At 38.7% G+C, this 14,183-nt stretch overlaps 1 pseudogene; it reads left to right on the forward strand.

The window, feature by feature from the left end:
* The window catches only part of LOC143271218 (vomeronasal type-2 receptor 116-like), a 40,487-nt pseudogene that overhangs the window by 22,117 nt on the left and 4,187 nt on the right, over nt 1-14,183 (forward strand).

Here is a 14,183-nt window from a genome sequence, read left to right on the forward strand (position 1 = left end):
TATTAGTTCAACACTTTGTCACCAGAAATACACCAGGCTCTGCCTACTCAGCTGTTATTCTCTTTACATTCTGTTTGTCATGCTTTGCAGTACTATTTATTGGAGTTCATGTTTGCTGTCAGAGATTTGAAGGGATATTTCCCATTTATCCATTTATCCTACTTTGTTGCACTGTTGCTGTGATTAAACACTGACCATAAGCAAACTGAAGAGGAAGGGTTGATTAGGCTCTTGGGTTTCAGTAAAGGAAAGACAAAGCAAGGATCTGGATCCTTCAACTAAAGTATAGACCCTGAAGTAACTCTGTCTACTGCTTTGATCTCGTTGATTTTTTTTATAGCCCTGCCTAGGAACAACACCCCCAAAGTGGACTGGGGACTCATACATCAATCATGCAGTAATAAAATGCATAAATAATATGACAGCCGGCTAGTTTAATGGAGAGAAATATTTTAGTTAAGCTTCCTTCTATCTTTTTAATGTACTTTCTGTCAAGGTGATGATATTAACTAGAAAAATCAGTTTGCAAGCTCTATGGTGTTTGTCCACAGCAAACAACCCATTCTTATTCCTAAATTTCAAAGATGGGAAGCTACTAAGCTTACATAAGATTGTTTCCATACATTTGCTTGTAGCATGAATGTCAAAAGTTTTTGTTGCCAACACGGACCCCATCCCTTGGCACCAGCCACCCCGGGAAGACCTGCCCAACTTGGTCCCAGGTTCTGGCCACCAGGCAGATCCCCACCTAGCCCCACCGTGAGGGATCCCCTTTTCCAAGCCCCCTGGCAGCCCTGGAAATCTCCACGCCCTGCACCCACGCCCATCTGCCTGAGACCCCAGCCACTTCCTGAGACTTAGAGAATGGTCCTCAGCTCCCATCCTGCCCCCGACTTCCCTTCTGGACCAGAGGTGAGTATCTGGCCCCAACCCGGACCCCATCCCTGGGCACCAGCCACTCTGGGAAGACCTGTCCAGCTTGGCCCCAGGTTGTGACCACCGGGCAAGTCGCCTTCTAGCCCCACCAGGAGGGATCCCCTTTTCCAAGCCCCCCAGCAGGCCCTGCAATCTCCACGCCCTGCCCCCACGCCCATCTGCCCAAGACCCCAGCCACTTCCTGAGACTTAGAGACCGGTCCCCAGCTCCCATCCTGCCCACAACTTCCCTTCTGGACCAGAGGTGAGTATCCGGGCCCAACCTCGACCCCATCCCTGGGCACTAGCCACTCCGGGAAGACCTGCCCAACTTGGCCCCAGGTTCTGTCCACAGGGCAGGTCACTTTCTAGCCCCACCAGAAGGGATCCCCTTTTCCAACCCCCCCCCCCCCCGGCAGCCCCTGCAATCTCCGTGCCCTGCTCCCACGCCCATCTGCCCAAGACCCCAGCAACCTCCTGAGACTTAGAGACCTCCCTTCTGGACCAGAGACTTTCAATTCAGATAAGAGCTTCCATCCTGCCCCAGAGTTCCCATTTAGACAAGAGAACTCCCATCTGGACAAGAGAGAGAGACTTCCTGATTCTGTCAGCTCTTTCTGAACCAAGTACACTGATAAGACCAAGAAGGAACCACAAGGAGATGGGCAGACATCAAGGCAGAAGTACATACAACAAAATGAAGAGCAATACAGCATCACCAGAACCTAGCCCGCCTCCAACATCAGGATCTGAACACCAAAAATTGGAAGAAGCAGAAGAAAGTAGCCTTATGAGTAACATCATGAAGAAGTTAGAGGCTTATGTAGAGGAAAAGACAAGAAAATTGGAGGAACACTGTAAACAACTAGAGGAAAGGGCAAAAAAATTAGAAGAAAACAATAAAGTCCTGCAAGAAAATAATAAAGTCCTGGAAGAAAACAATAAAGTATAGGAAGAAAACAATAAAGTACTGAAATAAAATCATGAAAAAGCAATGAAACAAATGAAAAGGGATATTGAAAAAATAAAGAAGACAAAAACAGAGGGAATGCTGGAAATAGAAAACCTGAGTAAAACATTGGGAACTGCAGATGCAAATATAAGCAACAGAATGCAAGAGATGGAAGAGAGGATCTCTGGCATTGAATATACTGTAGAAGAAATAGTTTCATCAGTCGAAGGAAACACTAAAGCCAACAAAGTCATGATCCAAAATGTCCAAGAAATTTGGGACACCATGAAAAGACCAAACCTATGAATTATAGGGATAGAAGAAGGTGACGAATACCAACTCAAAGGCACAGAAAATATATTCAACAAAATTATAGAAGAAAACTTTCCCAACTTAAAGAAGGATATGTCTATGAAGATACAAAAAGCCTATAGAACACCAAACAGACTAGAACCCCCCAAAAAGTCCCCTCGACACATAATAATTAAACAACTAAATGTACAGAATAAAGAAAGAATATTAAGAGCAGCCAAGGAAAAAGGCCAAGTGACCTATAAAGGTAAACCCATCAGAATAACACCGGATTTCTCAATGGAGGCATTGAAAGCCAAAGGACCTGGACAGATGTAATGCAGACATTAAGAGACCATGGATGCCAGCCCAGAGTAATATACCCAGCAAAACTTTCAATCATCATAGACAGAAGGAACAAGACATTCGAAGTCAAAGCCAGATTTATACAATACCTATCCACAAACCCAGACCTACAGAAAGCACTTGAAGGAAAATTCCAACCGAAGGAAGTCAGATACACACTCGAAAACACAGGCAATAGATAAAGCCACAACAGTAAACCCCAAAGAAGAGAAGTACACACACACTACCACCAAAAATAACAGGGATGAACAATCACTGGTCGTTAATATCCCTTAATACCAACGGACTTAATTCACCTATAAAAAGACATAGGCTTACAGAATGGATTCAAAAGCAGGACCAATCTTCCTCTGCACACAAAAAATACATCTCAAATTCAAAGACAGAGAGTACCTAAGAATAAAAGGCTGGGAAAAGACTTTCCAATCAAATGGTCTTAAGAAACAAGCAGGTGTAGACATCCTGATATCCAACAAAATAGACTTCAAACTAAAATCAATCAAAGGAGATCAAGAAGGGCATTGCACCCTCATCACAGGAATGATCCACCAAGATGAAATTTCAATTCTGAACATTTATGCCCCAAACACAAGGGCTCCCACATATGTAAAAGAAACAGTACTAAAGCTTAAACCACATATAAAACCCCACACATTAATAGTGGGAGATCTCAACACCCCACTTTCACTACTGGACAGATCTCCCAAATCGAAACTTAGCAGAGAAATAAAGCACTTAACTGATGTCATGACCCAATTGAACCTTATAGATATGTACAGAACATTCCGTCCTAACAAGAACGAATATACCTTCTTCTCAGCATCCCATGGAACTTTCTCTAAAATTGACCACATACTTGGCCACAAAGCAAATCTCAACTGATACAAAACAATTGGAATAACCTCCTGTGTTCTATCAGACCACCATGGTTTAAAGTTAGATTTCAACAACAACAAAAACTACAGAAAACCTACAATCTCATGGAAACTGAATAATGCTCACCTGAATCACCAATGGGTTAAGGATAAAATAAAGAAAGAAATTAAAGTCTTCCTAGAGATCAATGAAAATGAAGACACCACATACCCAAACTTATGGGACACTATGAAAGCAGTGTTAAGAGGGAAATTCATGGCACTAAATGCCCACATAAAGGAGTTGGAGAAATCCCACACTAGTGACTTAACAGCAAACCTAAAAGCTCTAGAACAAGAAGAAGCATAGTCTCCCAGGAAGAATAGACGCCAGGAAATTATCAAAGTGAGAGGAGAAATTAATAAAAGAGAAACTAAGAGAATAATACAAAAAATTAATGAAACAAAGAGTTGTTTTTTTGAGAAAATCAACAAGATGGTAAATGAAGACAACATGAGAAAAGGAAGAAACAAAGAGCTAAAGAGGCCCACAGAAATCCACAAAAACACCCCCACAAAAGACTGCTGGCAATGGTTGAGAGACAGCTGGGACTGACCTACTCTGGTGATGGGAGGGCCAAACACCCTAATAGTTGTGCCATAAACCCCATCCAAGGACTAAGGAATCTGGATGTAGATATCCACGGCTAGGCCCCTGGTGGAGCTCTGGGAGTCTAATTAGTGAGAAAGAGGAGGGTCTATATGAGTGAGAATTGTTGAAACCAAGGTTGGATAAAGTACAGGGACAAATAACCAAATGAATGGAAACACATGAACTATGAACCAAAAGCTGAGGGGCCTCCAAATGGATCAGGCCCTCTGAATAGGTGAGACAGTCGATTGGCTTGATCTGTTTGGGAGGCATCTAGGCAGTTTTTACCAGGTCATGGGCTTGTTGCATGAGTTAGCTGTTTGAAACCTGGGACTTATGCAGGGACGCTTGGCTCAATCTGGGATGAGGGGACTGGACCTGCCTGGACTGAGTCTATCAGGTCGATCCCAGTCCTCGGGGGAGACCTTGATCTGGAGGCGGTGGGAATGGGGGGTGGGCTGGGGGGAAAGGGAGGGGGGCAGGAAGGGAGAGAACAAGGGAATCTGTGGCTATTATGTAGAACTGAATAGTATTGTAAAATAAATAAAAAAATAAGTTAAAAAAAGTTTTTGTTAATAAAATCAAGCTTAAGGCCAGTTGTTGGAGTGAACACTTGAAGATCAGAGAGACAGAACGAGCCACAGCTAACGTCACCTGGCCAACTTCTCAGCTGATTTTGTTTCCTCAGAGTGGATGCTTCTTTTTCCTCTTATCTGAATGGCTCTCACATGAACTGTGCTGTTCAAAACCTAAAAGCTTAAGCAGCCAAAAGCTTAACCAAACAAATACTTCTTGATCCTGATCCTCATGCCTTATATATCTTTCTGCTTTCTAACACCACTTCCTGAGATTAAAGGCTCATTTTCTGGGATAAAAGTCTTGAGTCAACATGCTTGGATATATCCTTGAACACATGGATTTCTGCCTAGCTCTTTCTCTCAAGTGCTTCGATTAAAGGCGTGTGCTACCATTGCCTATCCTTTATGTTTAATATTGTGGCTGTTCTGCCTCTGACCCCAGATAAGTTTATTAGGGTGCACAATATTTTGGGGAACACAATACCACCACATTTGCTTGTTTGGCATTATAAAATATACTAAGTTTAATGTGGTCACTCATTTGGTATATATAAAATAACCTCATTGATATTTCTTCATACTAATATAATTTTGTGATGGAAGAAGTAAGTAAAAATCCTGATATCTGATATCAGCATATGTCTAATTTTCCTCAGATGCCACCCTCTGTGTGCAGTGCTGATTGTGGTCCTGGATTCAGAAAATTCTTGCAGGAGGGAATTGCATCCTGCTGTTTTGATTGCATCCTCTGCCCAGAAAATGAAGTTTCTAATGAGACAAGTGAGTGTTTGCTGTTAGATAAATACTTCACATAGATCATCCTTTCACAAACACACTGGGATCATCAAAGGTTCTAAGAGATGTGTGTAAAAATAAACCATATCACTTTCACAAGTTAGTTTTGATAGTACTATAATCATTAACAATGTCACTTTAAGCAACATGTTATGCCATGACATACATCTTTGACTCCTTGAAAATCCATGGTAGGTTGCCTTTTCTCATATAAATTTTGATAATCAAACCACAATGTGAGGGAATTCCATAGAAGGTCTTTACTAGTGACTAATATCCTTTGAAACTACAAGTAGATTAGATTCCAATCCCGAAAATTTATTAATATTTATTTTTTATATTTACATGTTTGTTTTGTCACTACATAAGTTTATAAGTTGATAGGCACCATGTATATGAAGGGAATCAATGGAAAACAGACTAGGGCTTCTGATCCCTTGAACTCTGCTATGTGGGCTCTACAAACCAAATATAAGCCCTCTGTCTCTGTAAGATTAATGAAGAGTGAAAACAAATTCTTGGGAAATTGTAAGAAACTGTTCAGTATGATACAACGGATTTCAAGCTCTATCCAGAGATCCCCCTTTCAAAGTACCATTGTGATTTGAAATCTAGAGGAGTATGGAGAATTGTTCCCACATAAAGTAGAAAATATGGAGTACTATAATCAGTATTTTTATATACAGCATAGATAATAAAGTAAAAAGTAGAAGACACAATGGTTTTGAATGATAGGAACTAGCTACAGTTATCCAAATGGTGTTGTCACCTACACAGCCCATGTTAGTCAAATGATTATTTAGAGTTGGTTATATAACAATGGCAGATACTTACGTTTTCTATCCTGTTGCATATTATCCCATATAATGAAATTTATTAAAGAACATTTATGGCCAGTAAAACAGATCAGAATTTAAATCCCTTTCTACTAAAGCTGATGAGTTCATCCCTTGGGCCCATGTAATAGAAAGATTTTGCCAAGTCTTAGAGGTTGTGTTCTGATTCCTATGCACTTGTGCATACAACTTACTGCAATTTACTTAAATCAACTCTAAAGAAATTGTTTTCCATATGAAACATATAAGAATAAAAGGTATTTACAACAATAAATACATCAAAAATTAAAGAAAATATTTTTATTACTTAATTATATATATATATGTGTGTGTGTGTATGTGTGTGTGTGTGTGTGTGTGTGTGTATGTGTGTGCGTGAAATAGGTGGTTATGTGTACACAATTGCATGTGCATGTGAGAAGCATCCAAGGCCCCTGCAGTTAGAGTACAGTCAGATTTTAGACACCTGACATCATTCTTTAGAACTGAATTCAGGTCTTCTGTAAGAGCAATATATTCTCTTCACTACTGAGAAAATTTTCTATGCCTTAAAAAATAATTAGTTACATGTGTCCATAAATGCATTGTTCTAGATAAAAGCACTTGAAACCTAGAAGCACATCATGACTCTATGAAATTGTCCAATCATTGAGAGCAATTTTACTCAAGTTTCTTAAACTTTCCATGGTGGAGACTGCAACTTATGGACAGGATATTATTCCTCCAAGCAAACCTCTGTCCTGTCACTCTTGCTTGAGTGTTCTTCTTTTATTGTGTGTAGATGTAACCAACCGTCTTATTAAATAAGAAACACAGAAACAATGTAAAAGAGAAAGCCGAGAAGTCAGAGCTCAGAGCTAAAATCTCACCCTTCCTCCTGCTGTCCCAGCTTCACGAAAAGAGACCTACTTCCTGTCGGTTCGTTTTTTTAAAGTATGTTGTTCTGCCTTCTCATTGGTTGTAAACCCAAACACATGACTGCCTCGTCACTGTCTGAATGTACAGCCCCCTAGGTCTTAAAGGCATATGTCTCCAATGCTGGCTGTATCCCTGAACACACAGAGATCTTATGGGATTAAAGGCATGGGCCACCACCGCCACACTCTTGCTATGGCTCTAATAGCTCTGACCCTGAACACACAGATATCTATGGGATTAAAGGCGTGTGCCACCACCGCCACACTCTTGCTATGGCTCTAAACTCTGACTCCCAGACAACTTTATTTATTAACATACAATCAAAATAATAATTCAGTACAATTAGATTATCACCACATTTCCCCTTTTCTATTTTAATAAAAAGAAAAAGAAAGCAAAAGGTTATAACTAACAAAAGAAAAACTATATACAAAAGTACAATAACTATATACAATATATACAAGTAATAAATACCTAAATAGGTATTTGACAAATCAGAGAAAATAATTCCATTATCTATCCTATTTTGGTAATTCCAAGATGTATCTAATGTACTTTCTATCCTAATTAATGTTCAACTATAACTAACTAATCTTCAACCATAACTAACTAATCTTCAACTCCCTCAGAGACCCAAGAAGGGAATAATATTAGCTAACAAAAATAAAAACAGGAAGTGCATGCAAGCAACTTCCAAAAAATTTTGTGAGTTGACAGAAACAGCCAGCTGCCTGGGCAGTCACCTGAGGTTTCTCCGCAGTGTTGGGGCATCATCTTCAGCCTATAGGCTTAGTGTATCTGACAGACTCATTTGTGAAGTAGGATGTACACAAGGTCAACAGTTCAACCTCACATTGGGTGAGAGCAGTCCACGTACCAGAAACACCTGAATTCCACTAGTGTCCTGTCATGATTCAGGATTTTAAATTCTGGAAATTGTTGACAGTTTTTTAATTCAGCTGTCCATTCTTCTTGGCTGTGTATATATGGCTTCATCTCAGCATCCCCTTCTTCTCCACATCCCTCTATTAAATGCCAGTCTACTTTTGAGAGGCATGAGCTTTCAGCTGCTGTTCCATTGTACAACAGAATCCATCGGCCCTCTGCCTGTTAAGCTGCCTTCGAAGAAAAGGGCACCGTACCTTTTCCGGATGCGAAGGCCACTTCAGGGATGGGGCCATATTGTCCTGGCCTCAGAAGATGCCTTTTGATAAAGCCATAACCACACTTGTTTTGGCAAGAATCAGTAGTCCCTTGTTTTGTGATCTGTCTGTCCATTTTGTCCTGTTGATTCGAGGATACTTTGTTGTCCAGTGGCTAACTTTTGCCAGAATGAAAGTTGACTCCATATGCAGCTTCTTCAATGCCCATATTTTCTCTAAAGTAGATTGGTACTGCCAGGAGCCGACATGTCTCAAAAAAGAAAAATTTTCTAAGTTATTAAAACATTTTAAATGCCATATTCTGTAGATCTCTGAAGAGTTTGAAGATGACATGTCTAAAACATCTCTGCTCAATTTTTAAAACATATCTAATATGACTACAAGTTCTATGATAATGTCTAACTACTAGCTTTCATTTCTTTATATCCTAATAGTTGATAATAATAACATTCAAGGATCAGAAATTTGCATTACATTGTTAAATGGATGGAATAAATACAATTAGAAATATACATATAGCATTTTCTAACAATATCAGTTTCAAATTTGTGTACAATATAAAACAATTCAATCCAATGTAAAGTATTTAAAACTAGTAATTGTCTTTTTCTTTTCTTTCTTTCTCTTTTTTTTAAACAAGAACCTTAAATCTAATCTCCTTTGCTTAGCCTTTTTCCTAACCCTTGACAATAACTTGTAACCAACCCCCCTAAATACTGAAAATTATCCCAGACCCAAAACCCATTAAAAAGACCAAAAAACCACCTGCCCCACACCACCTCTTTGGGAATGTGGGCGTCGTATTCTTAAAATTGCTTCCTGCTGGGTATGGGCGAAGTTTTCTTTATCCTGAAAGAAAAATTTTAGGTTAATTGTCAAATTCTAGGAGAGGTAACTATATCCTTCATTATCCAGTCTGTGTATAATGCCAAAGTTTAGGGTTTATCTCAAGTCCTTATTCAAGTAGTCTTTGAGACTGAATCATCTCAGCTAGTCATCTCAAATTTGCTCTGAGCATCTTATAGTTCAAAGCTAATCTATGGATGATGTTTGTCAGCTTAATGATATTATTATTGTCCACGTGGAATTGTTGTTGTTGTGGGGCCCCATCTTCTTTCTGGAGACTTCAGTTGATTTTAGGCCTGGCCATGATTTCCTGCAGAAAACTGATAAGAGACTCGAACACAAAAACATATATATGCAGCTAGCCTTTTTTCTAGAATTAGTTAGTACTCTATGTGACCATTCATATCTTAACAAAGTTTAAAATGTATATATATATATATTAATCTTGTAAATTTTGATATAAAATTTATACTTTGAGAAAAGTTTGAAGAATCAGAATAGAATCAAAGAGTTGAGATTAGTAATAGAAGAGTCCCTTAATTAATTTTGCTTTTGTCCTGTACCATAGCAGAAGATGGCTCTTATTCTGGCATGATACAGGGAGTTTGCATTTTCCTTTTAACAACATGCTTGATTTTAAAGAAGGAGAGAGCCATTCTCCAACTCCAAAGTCAGCTTTAAATTTTAATTGAACTGGGACTGTTAGAAGACCAATAGTGTTAAATCTTTGGAGAAAAGCAGAAACAAACATTTAGGAAGACATAAAATTTTTTTAGATAATATATACCCATACACCGTTTCACTCTGTTTCTTGGGATAGATGATTTGTCACTTTTCTTCAGTTGTCTCATTTGTCCAGTGTTCTTCAGATTCCTTAACCTTCATTCTCCTAAAAGACAAAAACAAAAACCTTTCCCCAAGACTAATTTTGGGGATGTTCCTTTTTGGCAAGTTATTATCTGATGAAATGAAAAGGCATGTTTTATTGATACAAGTTAGTTTAAATTGGATGTTCATGCTGGTTGATGAACTATCACCTCCTCTAATTAAGAGGTCTCTCTTGTTCAAATCGAACCTTTATCAATTTTGATGGTACCCACAGCTTATCTTCTCCTGTAGAAACAAAAGCAAAACCACATCCCCAATGTAATACATACCCTGGTTTCCATTCTGAGGTCAGCACATCCTTAAAGTATATAGGCTGATTTAATTCTGTAGTTTTTTCTATTATCCAATGTCTCTCTGCAGCTGTTGTTCCTTTCTCATTGGCATTCAGAAAATTCAAAGTTAGAAGAGCATTATGCAGTCTATTTCTGGGGGTTTTTGTTACCCATTTCTGTTTATTTAGCATATCCTTTAGAGTTCTGTTTGATCTTTCTATAACTGCTTGACCTGTAGGATTATGTGGTATGCCTGTAATATGCTTTATATTGTAATAAGCAAAAAACTGTTTCATTTTAACAGAGACATATGATGGAGCATTGTCAGTTTTGATTTGTGCAGGTATACCCATGATGGCCATAACTTCTAGCAAATGAGTGATTACAGAATCAGCTTTTTCAGAACTCAAAGCAGTTGCCCATTGAAATCCTGAATAAGTATCGATAGTGTGGTGTACATATTTCAATTTTCCAAATTCTGCAAAGTGAAACACGTCCATCTGCCAGATCTCATTTCTCTGAGTACCCTTTGGGTTACATCCTGCTGGTAATGGCGTCTGATTGTAGAAGGAACAAGTAGGACATTTCTTTACTATTTCTTTGGCTTGTTGCCAGGTTATGGAAAAATCCTTTTTTAAACCTTTACTATTAACGTGATGTTTTTTATGAAATTCTGAGGCCGCCAGCACATTTCCTATCAATAATTTATCAATTTCATCATTGCCTTGTGCTAGAGGGCCTGGCAGACCAGTATGGGATCGAATGTGAGTTATATATAAAGGATGATTCCTTTTCCTGATTGTATCTTGTAATTGAATAAATAGTGAAGTTAATTCTGAAGCATCAGGGATAAATTCTGCAGTCTCAATATGTAACACCACTCTTTCAGCATACTGAGAGTCAGTTACTATGTTGAGAGGTTCTGAAAAATCCATTAATACCAACAGAATAGCATACAATTCTGATTTTTGAACTGAATTACACGGACTTTGAACCACTTTACTTAAATTTTCTGATTTGTAACCTGCCTTTCCTTCTTTGTTGGCATCCGTATAAAATGTACGAACTCCAGATGTGGGGTTTTGCCGTACAATTCGAGGCAAGATCCAATCAGCTCTCTTTATAAGATCAATTCTATTGCTTTTGGGATATTTGCTGTTAATTTCTCCCAAAAAATTACTGCAAGCTCTTTGCCAAGGTTCACTTTCTGTCCATAATTTTTCAATGTCCTCCTTAGTTAATGGTATGACACTTTCTGCTGGGTCTATGCCTGCTAATTGACGAAGTCTCATTTTTCCTTTGTAAATCAAATCAGAGATTTTTTCCACATAAGTTTTTAATTTTTTATTTGGTTTATTTGGTAAAAATATCCATTCCAATATAATATCTTCCCTCTGCATTAATATTCCAGTAGGAGAATGCCTAGAAGGTAAGATAACCAAAATGCAATCCAGCTTTGGATCAATACGATTCACGTGTCCTTCATGTACTTTCTTTTCTACCAAGGCTAATTCTTTCTCAGCTTCAGGTGATAATTCTCTTGGACTATTTAAGTCCTTGTCACCTTCTAAGGTTTTGAACAAATTAGTCAGTTCATCATTTTTTACACCAACAATAGTTCGTAGATGAGAAATATCTCCAAATAATCTTTGAAAGTCATTAAGAGTCTGTAGTCTATCTCTCCGAATTTGCACCTTTTGGGGTCTAATTTTTTGTAGCTCTATTTTATATCCTAAATAATTAATAGAATCTCCTCTTTGTATCTTTTCAGGAGCAATTTGTAATCCCCAGCGAGGCAAAATTTTCTTTACTTCTTCAAACATTATTTCTAAAGTATCTGCATTTGAGTCAGCTAGTAAAATATCGTCCATATAATGATAAATTATAGATTTAGGAAATTTTTTACGTATCACTTCCAATGGCTGTCGTACAAAATATTGGCACAGAGTTGGGCTATTCAACATTCCCTGTGGGAGGACCCTCCATTGAAATCTTTTAACCGGTTGAGAATTATTATAAGTAGGCACTGTAAAAGCAAATCTTTCTTTGTCTTTTTCTTGTAAGGGTATTGAAAAGAAACAGTCTTTTAAATCAATAACTATGAGAGGCCATCCTTTTGGTAACAGAGTAGGCAAAGGCATCTCAGATTGTAGAGAGCCCATTGGCTGAATTACTTTGTTAATTGCTCTAAGGTCTGTTACCATTCTCCATTTACCAGATTTCTTTTTAATAACAAATACAGGAGAATTCCAAGGGCTGGTTGATTCTTCAATATGCTGAGCATTTAACTGTTCTTCTACCAGCTCTTCTAAAGCCTGGAGTTTCTCTGTTGTTAAAGGCCATTGCTGGACCCATACAGGCTTGTCTGTTAACCATTTTAAAGGTAGAGCTGTTGGTGTCTTTGGAAGATCATCAGTTATTGTGCCCTGTTCTTGTATAATATGGATGGCTGGTGACCACTCATTAGAACAATATCTTCTAATATTTCTCTCAGTAACATGTGCTAGTTTATGATTTGTTTCTGAGATTGGAGGGATGTTAATCTGAGTATTCCATTGTTGCAACAAGTCTCGACCCCACAGGTTCATAGTTATGTTAGGCACATATGGTTTTAATTTTCCACTCTGTCCTTCTGGACCTATACATTCAAGCCATCTTGCACTCTGTTTCACCTGAGATAATGTCCCAATTCCTAACAGTTGAACGTTTACCTCCTGAAGAGGCCAAGTTGGATGCCAAAATTCTGGTGCTATTATGGTAACGTCCGCACCTGTGTCTACCAGACCAGACAACAAAACACCATTTATTTTTATCGTTAATTTAGGTCTTTGTTCATTAATAGAAGTTTGCCAAAAAATTTTCTTTATGTTTTCTCCTGAATTTTCTATTCTCTCTGTTTCATCATTCTTACCAGCATGATTTATTCCAATAGGCATTTGGTTATTTAATCGCTCTCCAGAGCAGGCATTTCCTCTATGGCTGCCGGAAAGTTTTGAACTGGATTTGCACTGGGGGCCTGCCTGAGGCCCCTCTGGGAGTTTCCCGAAGACTGAGGCAAAGGATTACCCTGTCTGTCCTTTGTTGATCTACATTCGTTGGTCCAGTGTTTTCCCTTACCACACCTTCTGCATACTCCAGAAGGAAGGGGCATTCTGTTGCCATTGTTCCTTGAAGAAACATTGTTTCTGGGAATGACCTGTCTACAGTCCCTTTTCAAATGTCCTTGCTTTCCACATCCAAAACATCTAACACTCCTCAAACCTTTTGAAATTACTTCTCCTACCCATGTATCATCATGCTCATCAGCTTCAACATTAATTGTTTCTCTAATCCAATCTTCCATAGGTGCAGATCTTGCCCTTAATGGCCTGATTATTCTTTTGCATGCTGCATTCGCATTCTCAAAGGCCAAAGATTCAATTATTGCCTTACCAGCTTCTGAATCTGAGACCATTCTCTTTACTGCTGAAGCCAGTCTTTGTAAAAAATCTGTAAAAGACTCTTTTGGGCCTTGCTTCACCTTTGTAAATGACTCAGATTTTTTTCCTGGTTCCTCAACTCTGTCCCATGCATTCAAGGCTGCCGTTCGACATAAAATTAGGGTTTGGACATCATATAAACATTGTGCTTGTGCTGAAGCATATTGGCCTTCGCCCATAAGCTGATCCTGGCAAACTTGTATTCCTTTATCCCTCCATTGTTTTTCTATGTTTTTAGCCTCCTCCTTAAACCAAGTCAGAAATTGAAGTCTCTGGCTGGGTTCCAGAACACCTTGTGCGAGGTCCCGCCAGTCCTGTGGTACTATCCTATTATATGTTGACCAAGAGTTTAACATTTGCTTTACATATGGGTAATGCA

The sequence above is a fragment of the Peromyscus maniculatus genome, chromosome 1, assembly GCF_049852395.1.
Source record: "Peromyscus maniculatus bairdii isolate BWxNUB_F1_BW_parent chromosome 1, HU_Pman_BW_mat_3.1, whole genome shotgun sequence".
Classification (NCBI taxonomy): Eukaryota; Metazoa; Chordata; class Mammalia; order Rodentia; family Cricetidae; genus Peromyscus; species Peromyscus maniculatus.